The sequence below is a fragment of the Capra hircus genome, chromosome 5, assembly GCF_001704415.2.
Source record: "Capra hircus breed San Clemente chromosome 5, ASM170441v1, whole genome shotgun sequence".
In the NCBI taxonomy this organism is placed as follows: domain Eukaryota; kingdom Metazoa; phylum Chordata; class Mammalia; order Artiodactyla; family Bovidae; genus Capra; species Capra hircus.
Window position 1 is genome coordinate 71,073,325 of NC_030812.1, and position 19,534 is coordinate 71,092,858.

Here is a 19,534-nt window from a genome sequence, read left to right on the forward strand (position 1 = left end):
GACGCATGCCCAGGAGACTGAAAGAGTTTTAGAGAAGACACCTGTAGTTCATTTGATCTTCAAGGTCTTCGGGTTAATATTCCTACTGAACATGCTGGGGTTTTCTGTTTGCTCAGCTTCTCCTTCAGAACCACCTTGTCTCCTCTCTCCAAGCAATTGAAATAGGATGGATCCCATCTCTCCCAATCAAGTTCAAGGATGTGATCTTGGCCCTTCCAATCAGCTCACAGCCAAGACTTCCATCACATCTGTTGGGAAAAGATGCTCTCTTCTGTGATGCTGAGATGGATAGGATGTAAGCCTGGGGTTCCTGAGGACCACCCCTGCCATCCCATGGGGACATTCTGCCCGAGAAGAGAGCAGAGTCAAGAGACAGAGCAAGGACTTCATGATGGAGTTGAGGACCTGGATCCAGCACTATCTGAAGGTGCCTTTTAGAACCTAGTTGCTGAAGCAGATAAAGTCCATTTCTCTTTCTTTACCATCAGCGTTAATAGGGTTTCTATCATTTATGCCCGAAACAGTCCTTGCTGAGTCACTGGTATACAAGATCACACGTCTAGCTACATACTTAAAAGTTTCATCAAAATTTTAAAGTATGATTACATTTTACTGAAATTCTGTATAATTTGAAGGGTGCTTAATCAGGATGAGATGGTTAGCATCACTGACTCAATGGGCATAAATCTGAGCAAACTTCGGGAGATAGTAAAGGACAGGGGAGTCTGGAGTGCTGCAGTCCATGGGGTCACAAAGAGTCAGACATGACTGAGTGACTGAACAGCAACATAACCAGGGGGGCAGTGAAGGAGCCCTGAAGACACTGCGCACTGTGCTCAGTCGCTCAGTCTTGTCTATTTGCAACCTCATGGACTACAGCCCGCCAGGCTCCTCTGTCCATGGTGATTCTCCAGGCAAGACTACTGAGTGGGTTGCCATGTCCTCCTCTAGGGGATCTTTCCAACCCAGGTATCGAACTCAGGTCTCTCGCATTGCAGGCAGATTCTTTACCATCTGAGCCACAGGGAAACCCAAGAATACTGGAGTGGGTAGCCTATCCTTTCTCCAGGGGATCTTCCTGACCCAGCAATCAAGCCCCAGGGTCTCCTGCATTCTAGGCAAATTTTTTACCAGCTGAACTACCTGGGAAGACACTGATGTTGCTAAAATTCTATGGGGGGGAAAAACACCACATACGCTAGTGTATAAGGGTCTGTGGCAGAAAACAACTTTAGAACTGTCCCCTCTGAACTGCAGAATCTTAGGAAGAAGTATAGTACAGTGATCTTCAAGCTTTTTTTTGAATTCTGAGATTTGAAAACCTTGCCTATTTTTAGGCTACTGTCTAATGTTTTCATTATAAACTGAGTACCTTCTAAGAACAGAATTTTGAGCATATGGTAAACACAAACATTTTAAAATAAAAACTTTCACATCATATTTTAAAACGGAATCTAAATCTGATACCTATCACTCATTTTTAAAGATTTAAAAGCAAGTTATTTTTTAAGATCTGAAATTTTTATAGCATTCCTTAGTACAAGAATGGGACCCAAATGCCTTGTTTTTAGCACCAAGTTTAAACAGGTAAAAAAAGGAGGAAGAGGCAGCCTAGCAGAAGTGCCTTGCTTATTTAGAGGGTTCTCACACACCAGTTTCAAACAGTTCCTTTGTTCAGTGCCCCTTAAGGATTTTGTACTCAGAGCAATGTACGTCAGTAAGATTAGTGCTGGACAAGAGATGTGGCTTTATAAAACGGAGACAAAGGACTATGAAAGGGGAGGTGGAAGTGGTGGTGTCAGTCCAATCAATTTCAAGAATGTGTCCACATATGAGGTCAAAATTTTGGATGCTGACTCCCCTTTAAAACTACCTGCACCTGCCATACTCCATGGAAGGCTTCATGTATCCCCAGGGGTCTGTATAATCCAGTGTCAAGATACCTGGCTAGTGATCACGGACCAGCGATTACAAGGAAACTATTCTAGAGCCAGACTGATTTCCTATCTCTGGCTTTATCACATGGTTAAATAACCTCTGGGCACCTCAATTTCCTCATCTGTAACACGAACCTGTACGGCTTGGAGGGTTATAACATCATAAGATCCCATGCATGTCAAGCACATCTCAGAAGTGCATAAGCAGCATCTGATAAATGGGAGCTATCACGGTGATCACCTGTTATCATATTCAGTTCAGTTCAGTCGCTCAGTCCTGTCCAACTCTTTGCGATCCCGTGAATCGCAGCACGCCAGGCCTCCCTGTCCATCACCAACTCCCGGAGTTCACTCAAACTCACGTCCATCGAGTCAGTGATGCCATCCAGCCATCTCATGTTATCATGTTACTGTTATTTTAAATACCGCTCATGACAACTTACTTGAGAGTGTCTCTCTATACTCTTTATTGGCTCTCATCCTCTTTACCTGTTGGAGCCCAAATCCCCAGTGAGTGTCAGTAGCAAGATGGACCAAAAGCTCCCGAAAAAATGGCCTTGAATGATTACTGGGTAAGTGTTTGCCTTCACCTTCTAATTTCTGCAGATTTTCTGAGACTTCCAGACAGAGCTGAACAGAGAAAGTCGGTGGCCCCTCTCCTCATCCTTGGGAACTGTTTGTTTTCCTATTTCACCAAGCACAACCACCAGAAGGGGGAGAGATGGGGGAGACACAACGGAGAGACTCTAAATAAAAACAACAATTACAACAGCTAATGTGTATAGAGTGCTTTCTGTGTACCAGTTCCTGTTCTGGGCATTACACATGCATTAACAGATTTAATGAGCTCAAAAATGCCATTTCAACAGGAGTTATGGATAAACCCGAGCAGAAGGAAAAGGAAATTGGCACAAAGAACAAGACAGAGAAAGCATCCCCTGGTGTGCGTTAGGTCAGACTGCCGCTGGAAAAGCAGCAGGATTTCCTGAACCATGTAACCAGAGCCCACGCCACACGCAGGTTCGTAAAAGGTGGTGCCTGGATCACACGATCCATCTGATAAGCCCAGGGTTCATCTATCACTCCTCCGTAATTCGCTGAGCAAACCCATTCAGGCAGCACCAATGCCTGGCTTACAAGGGCAGTGTAATAAAAACCTAAATGGACCTCACAAATACTTGAGGCAATAATAAATATTTCAACATAAACACGTGCTTATCCAGTGAAGAGTCTTTCGGCGCTGGGCTTCTGCACAAATTCAGCCAACCCTCCCCAGCCACTCCCCTTCACTGTCTGATAATTTCTCAGTCAATTACAATTGCAGTTCTGCAACTGGTTCTCTAGGAATGTGGAATGGTATTAAGCCTAGTAAACAGAAAACGCGATCCAAGCCTCCGTGAGCATCGAGGGACTGACACTGTGGCCAGAAAAAAGGAAACACTTGAGGGTAAGGCCTTCAATCAAACACTTGAAGAAAAGGTGTGTTTCGGATTGTCTGATGATGACTCCATCAGGGCTTAAAAAGCCTAAGAGGAGAGGAATGAGGAGGCTGAAGATCTGAGAAAATGGAAAAAGCAGAAAAAGTGTAGCAGGGAACTAGCAGGAAAAGCAGTAAGTAGCAGAGGGACGGGGATGAGAGTGGTGGCAACACAGTCATGGAGATTACATAGACCAAGGGCCTTCCAGCTCGCCCGTCCCCTTGGTTACCGGTGTAAAGGCTGGTGTGAAGACATGTCTAACCTGGAGAAATGGTAAGGCACCACCCCCCTTCCATCTCCACCTCCTTCACCCCCATCTCCTCCTCCACCTCCACCACATTCCTGGAAGGCATCAAGGGACCCCAGGAATGACCCACCACCATCTGGTCACTGGCAAGGGAGTATACCTTCTTTAAATTTGAGAATCCCCTTGCAGGACAGCAGAATACTCAAGGTTCAGCTAGAAAGTATTCCATTATGCCCAGACAGCAAATTGAATGAAATCCAAAATCACCACCACCACCATCCACCACTCATTCGGTAGAAAACATGGTCCAGGCACACGGGACAACCAGAGCTGTGAGAAGCTGTCTGTACTGAAAGGCTGCCACACTCAGGTGGGCCAGCCAGCTGGAGGCACAGGGAACATGGTGCAGAAAGCGCAGCAGGAGAAGCCGTGCAAAGGCAGACGCAATTCAGCGCCCAGTATCTAGAGAAGCTTGAAGGAAAGACTGCCTGAGCTGGGTTTGAAGGAAAAATAGAAGTACCCCAAGCAGATAAAGAGGGAAAGAGCTTATCAGGCAGAAGGAGAGGGAGATGCAAGGTTGGTAGGTTTGAGGGCAAATAAGACAACATCTGCTGGATCACTGAAAAAGCAAGAGAGTTCCAGAAAAACATCTATTTCTGCTTTACTGACTATGTCAAAGCCTTTGACTGTGTGGATCACAATAAACTGTGGAAAATTCTTCAAGAGATGGGAATACCAGACCACCTGACCTGCCTCTTGAGAAATCTGTATGCAGGTCAGGAAGCAACAGTTAGAACTGGACATGGAACAACAGACTGGTTCCAAATAGGAAAAGGAGTATGTCAAAGCTGTATACTGTCACCCTGCTTATTTAACTTATATGCAGAGTACATCATGAGAAACACTGGGCTGGAAGAAGCACAAGCTGGAATCAAGATTGCCGGGAGAAATATCAATAACCTTAGATATGCAGACGACACCACCCTTATGGCAGAAAGTGGAGAGGAACTAAAAAGCCTCTTGATGAAAGTGAAAGAGGAGAGTGAAAAAGTTGGCTTAAAGCTCAACATTCAGAAAATGAAGATAATGGCATATGGTCCCATCACTTCATGGGGAATAGATGGAGAAAGAGTGGAAACAGTGTTAGACTTTATTTTTTTGGACTCCAAAATCACTACAGATGGTAACTGCAGCCATGAAATTAAAAGATGCTTACTCCTTGGAAGAAAAGTTATGACCAACCTAGATAGCATATTGAAAAGAAGAGACGTTACTTTGCCAACAAAGGTCCGTCTAGTCAAGGCTATGGTTTTTCCAGTACTCATGTAGGGATGTGGGAGTTGGACTGTGAAGAAAGCTGAGTGCCGAAGAATTGATGCTTTTGAACTGCGGTGTTGGAGAAGACTCTTGAGAGTCCCTTGGACTGTAAGGAGATCCAACCAGCCCATTCTGAAGGAGATCAGCCCTGGGAATTCTTTGGAAGGGATGATGCTAAGGCTGAAACTCCAGTACTCTGGCCACCTCATGCGAAGAGTTGACTCATTGGAAAAGACTCTGATGCTGGGAGGGATTGGGGGCAGGAGGAGAAGGGGACGACAGAGGATGAGATGGCTGGATGGCATCACTGACTCGATGGACGTGAGTCTGAGTGAACTTCGGGAGTTGGTGATGGACAGAGAGGCCTGGCATGCTGCGATTCATGGGGTCACAGAGTTGGACACAACTGAGCGACTGAACTGAACTGAAGACAGCAAGGGCTTCCCGGGTGGCACTAGGGGTCAAGAACCCGTCTACCAATGCAGGAGACATTAAGAGATGCAGGTTTGATCCCTGGGTCAGGAAGATCCCCTGAAGAAGGGCACGGCAAGCCACTCTAGTGTTCATGCCTAGAGAATCCCACAGACAGAGGAGCCTGGCGGGCTACAGCCATAGGGTCACAGAGTCAGACAAGACTGAAGCAACTTAACACACACACCAAACAGTAAGGAAGAAAAATAATAAGCTAGGGATTGAGGGGTTGGTGGCGGGGGTAGATGAGACTGCAGAGAAAGGCAGGGGCCAGTTCATAGCAAGCTTTGTGCATCCTGATAAGAAAGTTGGATGTTTTCCAGTGGCTGAGAGTGAGTCAGTGAGGATAAATACATAGAACATTCTAGAAGAGCCCTCATTCTTTTTAAAGATTCAAAATAAAGACTCTCTATAAGGAATTGGACTATCCTATTTGAAAAATCCTGTTATCCATAATGGCTAGTTGCACAATTCTGAAACGTGTGTACTGTGCTCTCTCACAGCACAGTCTCCCCAGGCAGACACACCACCGGTCACACGGAGTACCACCCAGGTTCACTTTCAAGGTGGACGTGGAGCCCAGATGTCAGAGTTCCAATTAGTTCACACTCATCCCTCCAGAGCTGCTTTAGGAACCGCTCACAATAAAAAGAAAATTTTTCTACACTCCCCCTCTTATCAGGAGTCACCCAAGACTAGGAAAAAGGTTATTCTATCATCAAGGGCTCATTTGAACAAGCCCCCAATAAGACAGGGTCCAAGGGTTCATTTTTACCCCAAACCCATCCTCACACCCAGCCCAGACAAGGGAGAAAGTACCACTAAGAACTGCTACTGCCACAAACAGACTTCATTCCAATAAGACTGCTTTCCAATGGGCAATGAAGATCATCTCAGACTTCAGTGAGTGGAATCAGAGGAAAATGCTGACGCATCCCTGTTTCCATCCACCTGGACTGGTTCTAACCCAGTGGCTTTTAGAACTTCATATCCGATAGTACAAAAGCCTACTCGGTGACCTCCCAGCTGCCATCTCTCCCCACTCCAGTCTGGCCTCAATACTGCCCCTAGGTTCAGCTTCCTAAAACAGAGCTTTGGATACATACACCATCTTCCCCATCAAAAGCCTTCCAAAAGCCTGCAGCCTCAGTCTAGCTTGACAATTTCATCTCCAGTTCCTCACTAATGGAAACGCAAGCTGACTTACTCCACAACCCCAAAATGTCCATGTGTGCATTCATCAGCCTAAGCCAGGCCCTCTGCTGCTGCCACTGCTAAGTCACTTCAGTCGTGTCTGACTCTGTGCGACCCCATAGATGGCAGCCCACCAGGCTCCCCCGTCCCTGGGATTCTCCAGGCAAGAACACTGGAGTGGGTTGCCATTTTCTTCTCCAATGCACAAAAGTGAAAAGTAAAAGTGAAGTCGCTCAGTCGTGTCTGACCCTCAGCGACCCCAGGGACTGCAGCCTTCTAGGCTCTTCCATCCATGGGATTTTTCAGGCAAGAGTACTGGAGTGGGCCCTCTACCTCCATTTAATCCTTCCATTCAAATTCTAATTATCCTGTGTCCAAGGACCCAAGTCAAATCCTACCTCAGTCGAGTTGAAACAGCTAAAGTAAACTCTCGCTGCTGATTTCCCACCAACTGTCGGCTCCAGTAATGCACCGCGTCTCAGTGCACTGCCACCTCGTTGCTGCTGCAGCTCTGAACCATTCATTTGAATCTTCTGTTGTTAACTTCTCACACATCCACCCCCCCCCAATCATTCCAACTATGTTGCCTGAGGGCAAGGACAGAAGGCTTTCAGTGTAATTTAATAAATGTTTCTTGAAGGATTCCTAGGTGCTAGGAGAGGAGCGAGAGGAGTATAAGCCAGCCTCAGCGCTTCAAGGCACTGACACAGAAGGAAGAAAGTAAGGAAAGCAGACAGACATTGACAATGCCAAGGAGAAGAGGACAAGCACATTCTGGGGTGTTTCAGGTGACGCCTCCTCTCACTCTGTCCTTCCAGCTCCTAGTCACCAAGACCCAGATCAAAACTCTCCTTCTCTGACTCCCTCCAGGAAAATGCTACCCAGGACCCCATGCCCTCTGCCCTCCATCCATGCCTTCATCACATCGACCTCCCTCACCAAGACAAGGCTACTAGAGGATGCAAGGTGATCTCCTTTCCATGTTCCTAACGTCAAACAGAGACTTCACAGAGCAGGAGTTTCATGAATGGTGGCTGATGAATGAACCCTGGCTAAGTAGATGTCGACCGATGACCTCAAGGAGACAGAAAGTGTAGAGGGCCTGTGGGCAGGAAGGAGAAATTCTGATTAGAAGCCACGTCAGTACAGAGACAGCACACAGAGGAGTCAGGACAGCTGTGAGTTGGATCCTGGCTCCATGCTCCATGACTGTGTGATCTGGGCAAACTTCAGCTTCAACCGGAAAATGGGAGAGTAAGACCACATACCTCATAGGGTTATCATTAAGGACGAAGTGACATAAAATGAACAAATGGAAGAGTGGCTGGCACACAAGAAACGTGGGTGCAGAAAAGCCTGGAGCTGAATGTGCTGGAGGAAGGGCAGAGGGCAGACATCCAGAAGGTAGGGGATATGAAGACAGAGAGGTTGCACGAGATGGTCAGGAAGCCAGGGTCCTCTCCTGCCTCCTCTCTGGACCATTCTCTTGACCTCCCCAGTCTTAGTTTCCTGACTGTGAAATGAAGGGCAAGTGGGCTCAAGGGTCAGCTGCAGCCCTGGCAGTGCCTCCACATCGCAGCTCATATGTCCACCGAGAAGGAATCCGTGAGTACTTACAAGGTACTGCCAAGCCTGGGCAGGAAGGAATTATGCCAACAGAGAAGGGGGAGCAGATGCCAAGATGGCAAAGAAAGTCCTTCCTACTGGATGTCGAGCACCTGAGTCCCCCCTCTGTTTACTCAGGTCCATTTCACCCTCCAAATGCGGGAGCCCTGGCCACATCCACATCTAAGTCCCTCCACATTCATCAACAGAAAGGTCATCATCCACCATCCGTCCGAAGGTGTGTTGTATTTAAGATGCTTTTCAAGGCAACCTGACATACACATGTGAATCGGCATCAGAGCCCGTCTGCTCCTCCCAGGTCAGAGAAGTTACAGTCCCTGGAAACTCAGAGGAAAGGAGACACACGTGGCATTCCAGGGTCCTATTTCCCCTGCCTTTTTACAAAGTCGTCAATGTCTGAACCACAACAATGAACCACTAAGAGAATTCATTTCGCTGATCTGAAATGTCCCTCACATTTTTAAGATAACAGCTTTCGGCAGAGAACTCAAGAAGCCCATGTCTGTGAGTCCACCAGTGTCCACTCAGCTGTCTCTCCCCATCACCCCACTCTGAAGCTTGGACAGCAAATCACTCTGTGTGGACACAACTGTTTATTCACTGCAGACCCACTAAGTAGCAGGCGCCATGCCTGCAGGCGAGAGAAGCCCCACCCTGTGGATCACTCAGCCTGTGCCTGTCTTGGCTCCTCAAGCAGCCACGAAATACCATTCCCTTCCCGGAGGAGAGCTGGCATCGGTCAAGGAGGCTGGTACACAAATAGTGTTGGCAGATTAAAGATCTATGCAACTGTTCTGGACACAAAAGCCAAGAGGGGATGGTTCCCAGTTAGCCACAAAAATGTTATCCTCAATAATAACAAACATGTGTCTAATGCACCAAGGCAGTCCCTAACCACAGAGTAACACCGAAGAGTCCATGATTCACACTGAATTAAAAAAAAAAAAAGAGTAACAGTGACATCCCCACAAGACTACGTTTTGCTGTAAATCTCCCTAAATTCTCATGCTACCATTTAGGGCTGGAAAGATCAGCGAAAGTCCTTTCTTCCCAACTGGCCTGGGGATATCAAAATAAAGGGCTCTGTTAAGAGCAGGCCCCATCCAGTAGCCCAGGTTCCATCTCCATCTGCGTTTGCTGCCCATCCAAAGCATGGTCCCATAATGTGACACGAGAAGCTAAAATTATGGGTGAGACTCACATCCCATTCTCACCCCAGCCTGTGATTATCTACCACTCCAGGTTGCCCAAAATTACCTCCGGAGCCTTAAACGCCTTCCATTTTCTTTCATTCCTAGAACCAATTCTTTTTTGGAAACTTTCACAAGAGATAAAGGGAAAAAAAAACAAAAAACCAAAGCCCTAGATATTTCAGGGCAGGGAAAAAGGAGCCAGTGAGTGAGCACGACTTCAATTTTTTTGTAAATGTCTCATGCATATCGCCTCGACTGTATACTTCGGTGGAACAAAATTAATTCCATGTCTCTCCAACTAGGAAAACTCAGAAGCCTGGAAACTCTAACCCAATTTACTTTTTAAACCACTTCTGTTCCTGGTATGTCCTAAGACATAGAACATGAGGGTGGTTGAGAAACTCATGCAGATGGGTAGTTATGAAGTTATGACTGAAATCGCCAGGAGGAATGGTGGTTAAATTGACAAACTGGCCCGGGTATGTAGGCAAGCAAAGTAACACTATGCAGTCAGTCAGTGGTTACAAAGTTTATGTAACTACTTCCTTTCTGTTTATTAGGCTCCTTGGCAGGAGAAGCTGGTATCATTTGTTAGAATACTGAAGAAGGTGCTTTGTTTTGTTTTGTTTTTGAGTTAACTAATAATCACCAAAGGTTATACCTGTACAATACTGAGAAGTAGGGAACAAAATACAATTATTGGAGGACGCTTGCTCCACAATATTGTGTTGGCCTCTGCCACACATCAATACTAATCAGCCACAGGTATACGTATGTCCCCTCCCTCCTGAACCCCCCTCCCCATCTCCCACCCCATTCCACCTCTCTAGGTTGTTACAGATATGAGTTGAGCTCCCTGCGCTGTGCTTAGCCACTCAGTCATGTCCAGCTCTTTGCGACCCCATGGACTGTCACTGCTCAGGCTTTCCTGTACATGGGGATTTTCCAGGCAAGAATAGTGGAGTGGGATGACATGCCCTCCTCCAGGGTTATCTTCCCAACCCAGGAATTGAACCCAGGTCTCCCACATTGCAGGTGGCTTCTTTACCATCTGAGCCACCAGAGAAGCCCTGAGCTCCCTGTGTCATACAGCAAATCCCCACTTGCTATCTATTTTACATATGGTAATGTATATGTTACCATGCTGTTCTCTCAATTCGTCCCATTCTCTTCCTCCCCCACTGTGCCCACAGTCTGCTCTCTATGTCTGCATCTCCACTGCTGCCCTGCAAATGGGTTCATCAGGACCATCTTTCTAGATTCCATATGCATGCACTAATATACAATATTTGTCTTTCTGTTTTACTTTGCTTTGTATAATAGGCTCTAGGTTCACGTTCCTCATTAGGACTGCCTTGAATATGTTTTTTATAGCTGAGTAATATTTTGTTGTAAATGTGTACCACACTTTCTGTATCCATTCATCTGTTGATGGACATGTAGATTGCTTCCATGTCCTAGCTACTGTAAAAAGAGCTACAATGAACACTGGGATACATGTATCTCTTTCAATTATGGCTTTCTCAGGGTATGTGCCCAGTAGTGGGATTTCTGGGTGATATGATAGTTCTATTCCTTGAAAAGTTTATATTTGAAAAATCCTTGGTTTTCCTATAACATGCAAGGCTCTCAAAAGTGTCCATCATGATTGTGTTACTCAAATAACTTGAAACACAATAAAGGAACTATTAAAAAGAGGTTTGCTATGAATCCTTTTGGTAAAATAAAAATACTTTTGTACCCCAATTAATTCCTTTGAATTATTTGCTTCTAAAAATCAGACTTATAAGCCAAATTCTCCTAAAACAGGGCATTCCTATGCTTAGCTACAATTACAAAATAAACAGTTAAAGATTGAAAAAAAAAATCCCCCAATTCTCCTAAAATAGGCCACTTAGCTTCAATATTGAAATAATAATGCCACAAACCTTATATTTACAATTGCACTTACTTCTAATCTCTTCTTTCCAATAAGCACAGCCCTTTCTACCCAGGAGAGCATCAGAGCCAGAGTGGTGAGGAAACTTCTTTCTAGCAACACAAATTTGGTGGCTTAAAGTTCAGTTGGTTTGCAATTTTCCTTTCTGCACCTGTTTTTCTTTCCAAAATTCCTCCCTTCACACTCACCCCACAGCTCCCCTACAAGGTAACCCCCCAAGCGAAATTAGAAGGTTCCCCTTTCCCTGTTAGAGTCCAGGCTTTGCAAAATGCCACAGGGTCAACTCAGCTTTTATCTACTTAAATCTGGAAACAATGACAATTTTCAGCATCGATTTTTATCACAAAATGCATCATCCTCATGTAGTTCTCAAAGAACAGATAACACTTCCAAACCCACTGGTTTCCATAATACAGAATTTAGCAAGCAAGCCCAGCTGCATATCAATGGCCTAACATATCAGAGAAATTCTAATGCAATCTACAATTCTATGGAATCTACAGTCAACACAGCAAAGGTTTTGTGGTTCTTTTCTTCATCACTGTATGCTTGTAGTGGTTTGATAATTCAAGGTAGAGAACACCTTTGAACTGGTCAGGTCTCTTCCCATTTTAGAGCTAGAAAGCTAGAAAACCTAAGTAGTCTGAGCTTTGCCACTAACTTAGACAAACCCTTTCTGTGGCCTCTGCATTCCTAGTTACAAGATAAAAAACTGAAATATGGAGACAGCACCCAAAGCCACCCGGAGATGCCATCTATTTGCCATGAAGTGCAAATCAGCAAAAGTTGAAGCAAGATGCAAACCCAGATCTCCAGATTTTACCTAAACTACTCTGCCTCCCAGTCAACTCAATCGAACTCAGGGAAGGATGACAGAGACAACACACACATACACACAGAGAGAGAGACATCTACTTTCACTTTCATCCTGGCTACTGTTTTGGGAAAACTAAATATATTTGACCCTGGGGATCGCTGCTGCAACTGTGGTTTTCCATTCTAATATCCTCTGGCGCGCGCGCGCGTGTGTGTGTGCGTGTGTGTGTGTGTGTGTGCGTGTGTGTGTGCACACGCGCGTGTGTGTGTGGATGTGTGCACATGCCAAGTCGCTTCAGTCACGTCCAACTTTTTGCGACCCCATGAACTGTAGCTGACCAGGCTCCTCTGTCCATGGGATTCTCCAGACAAGAATCCTGGAGTGGGTTGCCGTGTTCTTCTCCAAGGGATTTTCCCAACCCAGGGATCAAACCCACATTTCTTACATCTCCTGTACTGGCAGGAGGGTTCTTTACCACCAGTGCCATCAAGGAAGATGGATGCCTCTGTTCCTCACTTCAAGTTTTCCATCTCACAAAACACTCATGGGCACACACATGGCCATCCTCAATACTACAAAACTCTTCCTTTTCCAACAGCAAAGAAACGTGAGACCACAACTGAGACGATCCAAACACAAGGAGCTTTTTGAGGGTTAAATGCAGCCATAACTCTACCCAGAAGCAAATCTGACAAAATTCGCTTTCAAAGGGAAGAATTTGTCCCCCTCACAGTATCATTTGTCAAGTAACACTTTCATTTCTCCCACTGCTGCGTAATCACCTAATGAAAGCTGCATATGTAACTCATGTACACAGGAGGACAGACTTATGGTTGACAAGGGACCTTTTCTTTATTTGTATTGCTAATAGTTTATTAAAAAAAAAAACAGGCAAAATGCTGTATGTAGGATAAAGAACAAAAAAAGAAACAAAAAAAGAAAATGTCCTTTTATGCTTTTAATAACAATGTGGGATAATCAACTGGTACTCTTGGACCTTATCCAGCAATCATTCTTGCCACAGCTTGAATACACAGAGCATGAAACTAGGAATCCTGTTAAATTATTTTCCTGCTAAGTAACACCAAGCTTTCCTCTTCCAGAACATCATATCTTCCAGCCACACTACTGACTGTTCTCCATTCACACTACATATTTTAAGGTTTCCATGCTGTTCTTTCTGCCTGGGATTCCCTCCCATTCTACTCTCCTGGCAAACTCAAGCTCATTCTTCGAACAAACCTGTACTCTAGAACACCTCATTGTAATGGTTCAATGTCTGCCTGCCCCAGAAGACTATAAACTCATTGTGGACCCTCAGGAGCCTCCACACAGAGCATAGCATCCGTCACATGACAGATGTGGTTATCACCTGCCGAGTTATAAGAAGAAAAGCCTCCTGGAATACACTCAAGAAGATCCCCGGAGAAGGGAATGGCTACCCACTCCAGTATTCTTGCCTGGAGAATTCCATGGACAGAGGAGCCTGGCAGGCTACAGCCCATGGGGTCGCAAGGAGTTGGACACAACTTAGTGACCTTCACTTCCAAGCCTTAGCTTTACTGGCTGCTGCCTCCTGCTCTCCAAATGTCAGTAGCGTCAGGGAGGAACAGAGGACCTGAGTGCCTCTCACTGTCAAATGCTCTGGAGCAGAGGTTCAAAGCCTCATCAACACTAGCAGATCTTGTGAGATGGCTGAATCACCAAGGGTGTCAAGGGCCGGGGGTGAGGGGGTGACCTGGAGTTCTTAGTCCCCTGAGTCTTACATCCCTGATCCTATGTGCACCCACTCTGAGAATCTCTGGCTGCAAACACACCTTCACCTTATTCTTGGACCCTAAAGGAGGCCCAAATCATGCGTCAATTTCTTACTCAACCTCTGCCACGTGGCTTCCTTGAAAGTCACACAATTTCATTCATGCCTTAAGATCACAGGACACACCTTCCCCAAGACCAGTTTTCACTAGCTGATGCTCAACATAAAATTTAAAAGTATTTTCCTGTTCTAATCTCTTACCTCCTGGCTATAGTGTTCTTAGGAGAATCAATCTGCAAAGCCTTTGGTAGCAGAAATACAGTTTTATGCTTCCCATTTCCCCTAGGTCCCATCAGTAGCTCTCCTCAAACTACTTAAATATGCACTATACATATGGGTAAAGGATCACAAATACAGCCTACTAGACTCCAAAATTCTGGGAAATGTAACAACTCCAGCAGCTTCACAGACCCAAAGGTTGAGTCTGATTCTTGATGCTGTGCTGGGTCTTTAAGACTCCAGTAACTCCTAAATCTTGGCAACATCTTTCTCTCTTTGTGCCAGTATTCCGAGCTGGGCAGTCTCTTCTTGGACTCTTTGTCCAACCTTTCCTGTCCACCCATCTCTGGAGTCAGTTTTGATAAGACTTGGCCATGGTGGGTAAGCCTGGGCCAGGCAGCTTTGTTCTTCAGCTGAAACAGAATTATCTTCCATTTCTGCTGCATAACACCTAGATGCTAATGATTTAATACTGTTAAAAGTGCACAGAGAGCACCTGAGATGAGCAACCACACTGCCAATCGTTATGTTACATCTCTATAAATACAAGGCATGTACTTTTAAGGGAAAGGCAGTGAGAAACCTTAAGCTTAATGGAGTCAATTTAGACACCAACTAGAATGGAGGTGGCATGTTTTTATGAAGACAGCAGGAGATGTACAGCTCAAAAATCCAAAAGGGGGAGTTAAGATTACAAACCCCCAGGGAAATGAGACCATCATCTAATGCCCAAGGAGAGAGTTTGCAGGAGGTTCTGTCTCCCCAAAACTTACAGTTGTCACGTACTTAGATTATCACTGAGTCTTTTCAGAGTCTCACACAGTACTTTGTAGATCACCTGTCATTGCCCAAATGACACTTTAGATGTAAGCAGGCCTACTGCTTAAGCATTCAGAATCCACTCATTAGTGCAAGCATGTACTGGGTACCAAAAACTTGGATTCCTGAGCTTTCAAGATAAACCACAGCCTTTTGTAACACAGGTCCTGGTGTTTTCTTCATCGGTGATGGAATAGAAAACTAGTCCCCCCTAGTGTCCTGTCACTGTATGGAGCGGAAGGATGGAGGCATTCCTGCATCAACTTTCAAGCACAACTCAGGATCCCAGACCCACAAGAAACCTTTGCTTCCTTCCCAAGAGGTGGAAGCACTCCTGGGACCTGCAATGATATGGAAAAACCTTGCATTTCATTATGGAGGCCCTTCTAAGCTGTTCTAAAAAGGCAAAGGAATCTGCATTATCCCACACCAAACAGCTAACCCCCAACCCAGCACACTTCATTCAGTGTTCGCCATACTTGCTAGCAACATCCACTTCTCCCAGAGCAGTACCATCTTTTCTTTAAAAACCTCTCTGTCCCACTAGGGAGATTTATTTCCTTTCCCTACCATTCTCAAAAACCCACTAAGAGCTAAACCTTGATGATTTTGCATCTCTGTTCCAATTAGTTTTCTTCCCGGGATGGAATTAACAGGGCCAGGCTCGATAAATGTGTGTTCTCCGCAAGCAATTTTCACTAAAGTGTAAAGTACTCTTGAAAAACAAAGGTACACTAAGAGACGTGTGAAACCTTCAAGCCAGTTTTGTTTTTTTTTTAGTCCTCAGCAAGGACTCTCCATGCCCGTGAGTAATTCATTCATGTCACCCATTTGTGAGGGATGAGAGAAGAAACCTCCATGTGTTCCTTTCCCAATTTAGAATCTTCCTTTATCTTAAGTCTATCAAAGCTGACTCTTGAGGTGGGAAGGAGGCAGGAGAGGTGAGGAGGAAAATTAACCTGAAGTGACTGCCGGCAGGGAGTGAATAAGCACTTTGGATTTTCACCTGTGCCAAAGAGGGCTGGCACCTGCCTTTAGGGAAGACAAATGCCCACCTGGTGCCCCTTCCCCAGTCCCACTCCCACCCAGGAAGGAAGCTGGCATCAGAGCCCACTCTGGGGGCACTTACATAAGACCCTGGAAAACTTCCTGTGACATTCAAGCAGAGTGTAAGCTGCTATCCTGCTCCCTCGGGGGATTATTTTAATGGACTGAGTGACAAAATTCACAGATTCAGAAATGGGCAAAAACCTGCTCAACTGAGGTACATCAGCTCAGGGACAAAAAAAAAAAAAATCCATCCCCATTAACAGGGTCACCCGGGGGGACATATTCAGGGCAGGAGAGACAATCTGCTCCCTCCTAGGTGACCCATTTAAAATCAGATCGTTCCAAGGAAGCTCACGGGTTCAATAAATTTCAAACTGGCAAGGGTAGGCTAGCGGGGACTGAGGTTCCTTAAGAGGAAAATTTCAAAGAAGGTGCTAAGGCAGTAAACAAAACAACTTAAGAATGTACAAACTTTGGAGTTTGTACCTTCAGAAACAATGACTTTCACAAGACTGGATCGCTACCCAGAGACCATCCCTCACAAGCAGGTTTGTCTAATAGCGGTGATACTGATGGGGTTTCCTGCCTCCAGCTACCACTGTCATCCAAGTGGCTCTGTCCAATCGAGGGACTCGCAATCTGTGGCTCTCACCCCAAATCGGCCTCGACTCTGCAACATGGAGCAAAGAAAAGTTCTTCACAGCATCACGCCTGGAAAGGCAGGTGGGGATCGCCCAAAGGGACAGCTTCAAATACAGCAGGTTCCCCTAAAGCACAGATGCTCTCAGCTAACAAGCAGCATGGGGAAGGGTGAGGGGACAACACCTCCCGGTGTTAACGGGAAATTCCTCCTTGCTCCCAGTTAGCAGCCCGAGAGCCTAGGAGGAGGGCAGGCCCGGGGACGAGTCCTGCAGGACTCCAGAAACTCGGCGACTTCTCACTCCAGCCTCTCCAGGGCTCTGGGCCCAGGCGGCAGAGGGTGTTCCCTCACTCCCTCCCTCTTCTCCAGCATCCTGAGTACAGGGAGTACCAGCCACAGGTCGGGAGAACTTGTCCGGCGCCGCTCACCAGGGAGCCCCCGCGCTGGCTCTCTCGCACCCCCGGGGTTCCTACCTTGGCCGTGACTGCCGCTGGGCAGAGGGAGACCGCGGAAGAGCCGGGTGGCGCGGAGGCGCCGCCGCCTACGAGGCGCAGGGGTTCCGGGTCGGGGTCCCAGCAGGCGCTGCCGGAGTCCGAGCGGCGGTGCCTAGCGCAGACTTCGGGGCAGCCCACGCCTCGGAAGGCGGCGGGAAGGGTCCGGGCCGCCCGAGCTGAGCACCGTTTCTTCTTCTTCTCCCTTGGGCACTGCTGCCTGGGGCTGCTCCCTGCCCCCCGGACTCTTCCGAGCCGGGGGCGCCCCGCATGGGATGGGGCCTGGGTCTGCCTCGGGCTGGGTCCGGGGAGGTGGCGCTGGGGAGAGACGCGGGGCGGCCGCCGGGGCCGGCTCCACCTCCCGCGCTCCCCGGGGCCGCTTCGCCCCTTCAGGGCAGGGCCTGCCCGCTCCCAGCCCGGCCGGGCGAGCGCAACCGCGCCCCCAGCTTCGGGCGCCCGGGCTCCCGCGCGGCGGCGGAGCGGCAGCAGTCGGGCCGGGCCGGGCACCGAGAGCGCGGCGGCGAGGGGCTGCAACCGGCCGCGGCGCCCCCTCCCCCCGGGCCTGCGCCGCCCGCCCGCGGCTCCGCGGTAAGGAGACGCTGGAGAGGGCCTCGCCCCGGCCTGGGGCGCGGGGCCGGGGGCGCGGGGCCGGGGGAGGCGCCCCGGGAAGGTCACCGGAGCGGAGGCGGGGCGCAGAGCTGTGGGTGCGGGGAGCCGAGGCGGGCGGCCCCGCTGCCTCCGGGAGCGCTCGCCGGCCTCAGCCGCCGCCGCCGCCTACGAAACGCGCCGGCTTCCCCGAGCGCCCGGCACTCGAAGCTGGGCGGTCGCTGCAGCCGCCGCAGGCAGCCGGGCGCCGCTGGCCGGAGCCGGCGCGCGATCCCCGCCTCGCGCGCCGGACCAGGCGGGGGCTGCCGCGCGGGGCCCGGCGGGGGTGCGGACGAGCGAGCGCTGGGGTCCGGGGTCCGGGCTGGCCCCGCCGCCGCGTGCCCAGGGCGCCGGGCTCGCTCAGCAGCTGCAGTGACTGTGTGTCTGTGTCATGTCTGTGCAGCTGGGGGGGACCGCGAGCCCCGGCCGGGCTCCGAGCGGGGGCGGGGCCAGTGCCCGCCTCGGCGCCCGCCTCCACCCCGTGACGGCGGGACCGGCCAATTGCAGGCGCCTCAGCCTCACGGACCTAGCGGCCGCCCCCCGCCTAGGCTCCGCCCCCGGGCGAGGCTCCTCCTTTCTACTTCTTCTGCTCTCTCGCACGCAGGCGGAAGCAACACCCGGAGCCGGGATTCTGGCCCGGGCCGAGATGAAAGGGTGCAAGCTGGGAGCTCCCCGCCCTTCTCCCTCCCCAGCCGGGCCGCTCCCGGTCGCCTCGGGCTTGGCGAGCCTCGCGGAAAGAGGGGGAAGGGAAGCGGGACGGGTCCGCAGCTGCTGCTGTAGAGACTCCTGTTGCAAGCTCGCAAGGCCGTGCAGCCTGTCCACGCCTGCTTGTACAAAGCAGCCGTCGTGGGAAGTAGGAAGTTTCCCCGCCTCCACTTCTACTCGGGTCGCCGCTCTTCTCGAAGGTGGGCAGGATATGGGACAGGCTGAGGCTGCGAGAAGCCACGTTGAAGGGCTTTGACAGCATCGTTTGGAGCTACGTATTCGAGAATCCGGTCCAAGGCTCCCTATTCTTTCGGGGAAACTGCATTTCTTTGCGCCCCCTCCCCCCCCCCCCACGCTACACACACAACCCATGCAAGCACAACACGCCCCCTCCCTGTTCTGATTTCATTCTTGCTCTTTCCCTCTCGGCACAAGAATCCCGAGCGCAGGATCCCATTGAATGGACTTCCAGACTCCCAATCCTAAAGACCAGCGTGGGTCGCCGAGACTTCTCTATAGGAAGGAAAGGGTGAAATCGATTGGGCTGGGGGTTGGGGGGAGGGGGGTGGTGAGGGTGGCTGGAACGTGGAGGCCCGGAGAGAAAACCCAGAGACTGAGAAAGCAGAGAGACAGGGAGAAGGATGGACAACTCTGGGAGCCCGGAGCTCCGGCGCGCGATCCAGCTCCTGGGTTTTTCCTCAGCTCGGTCCCAGGGCTTCTGGGGTCCCCTTCCCCCAGGGTCCCCACCGCTCCCCCGCCGGGTGGGCGGCCGGGTCTCTGCCTCGCCTCCGCGCGGCGCTCTCTTAGCCTGGGTTTCAGAGGAGGCAGCGGAAAGCCCACCCTAGTTCTTGGAAGAGGCAAGGAAAGGAGGCAAATGAGAAAGTGCAAGGGTGGGGAAGGGAATGGGTGCGTAAGGAAAGGACGCCGACG

General features: G+C 49.0%; 1 protein-coding gene across 1 annotated transcript in view; it reads right to left on the reverse strand.

Moving 5' to 3' along the window:
- Window positions 1-17,693, reverse strand: part of LARGE1 (LARGE xylosyl- and glucuronyltransferase 1) — a 609,955-nt gene extending 592,262 nt beyond the window's left edge. Inside the window, exon 1 of the mRNA XM_018048227.1 lies at window positions 17,237-17,693. The gene's annotated coding sequence lies outside the window, so the exon portion shown is untranslated. The remainder of the gene's footprint in view (window positions 1-17,236) is intronic.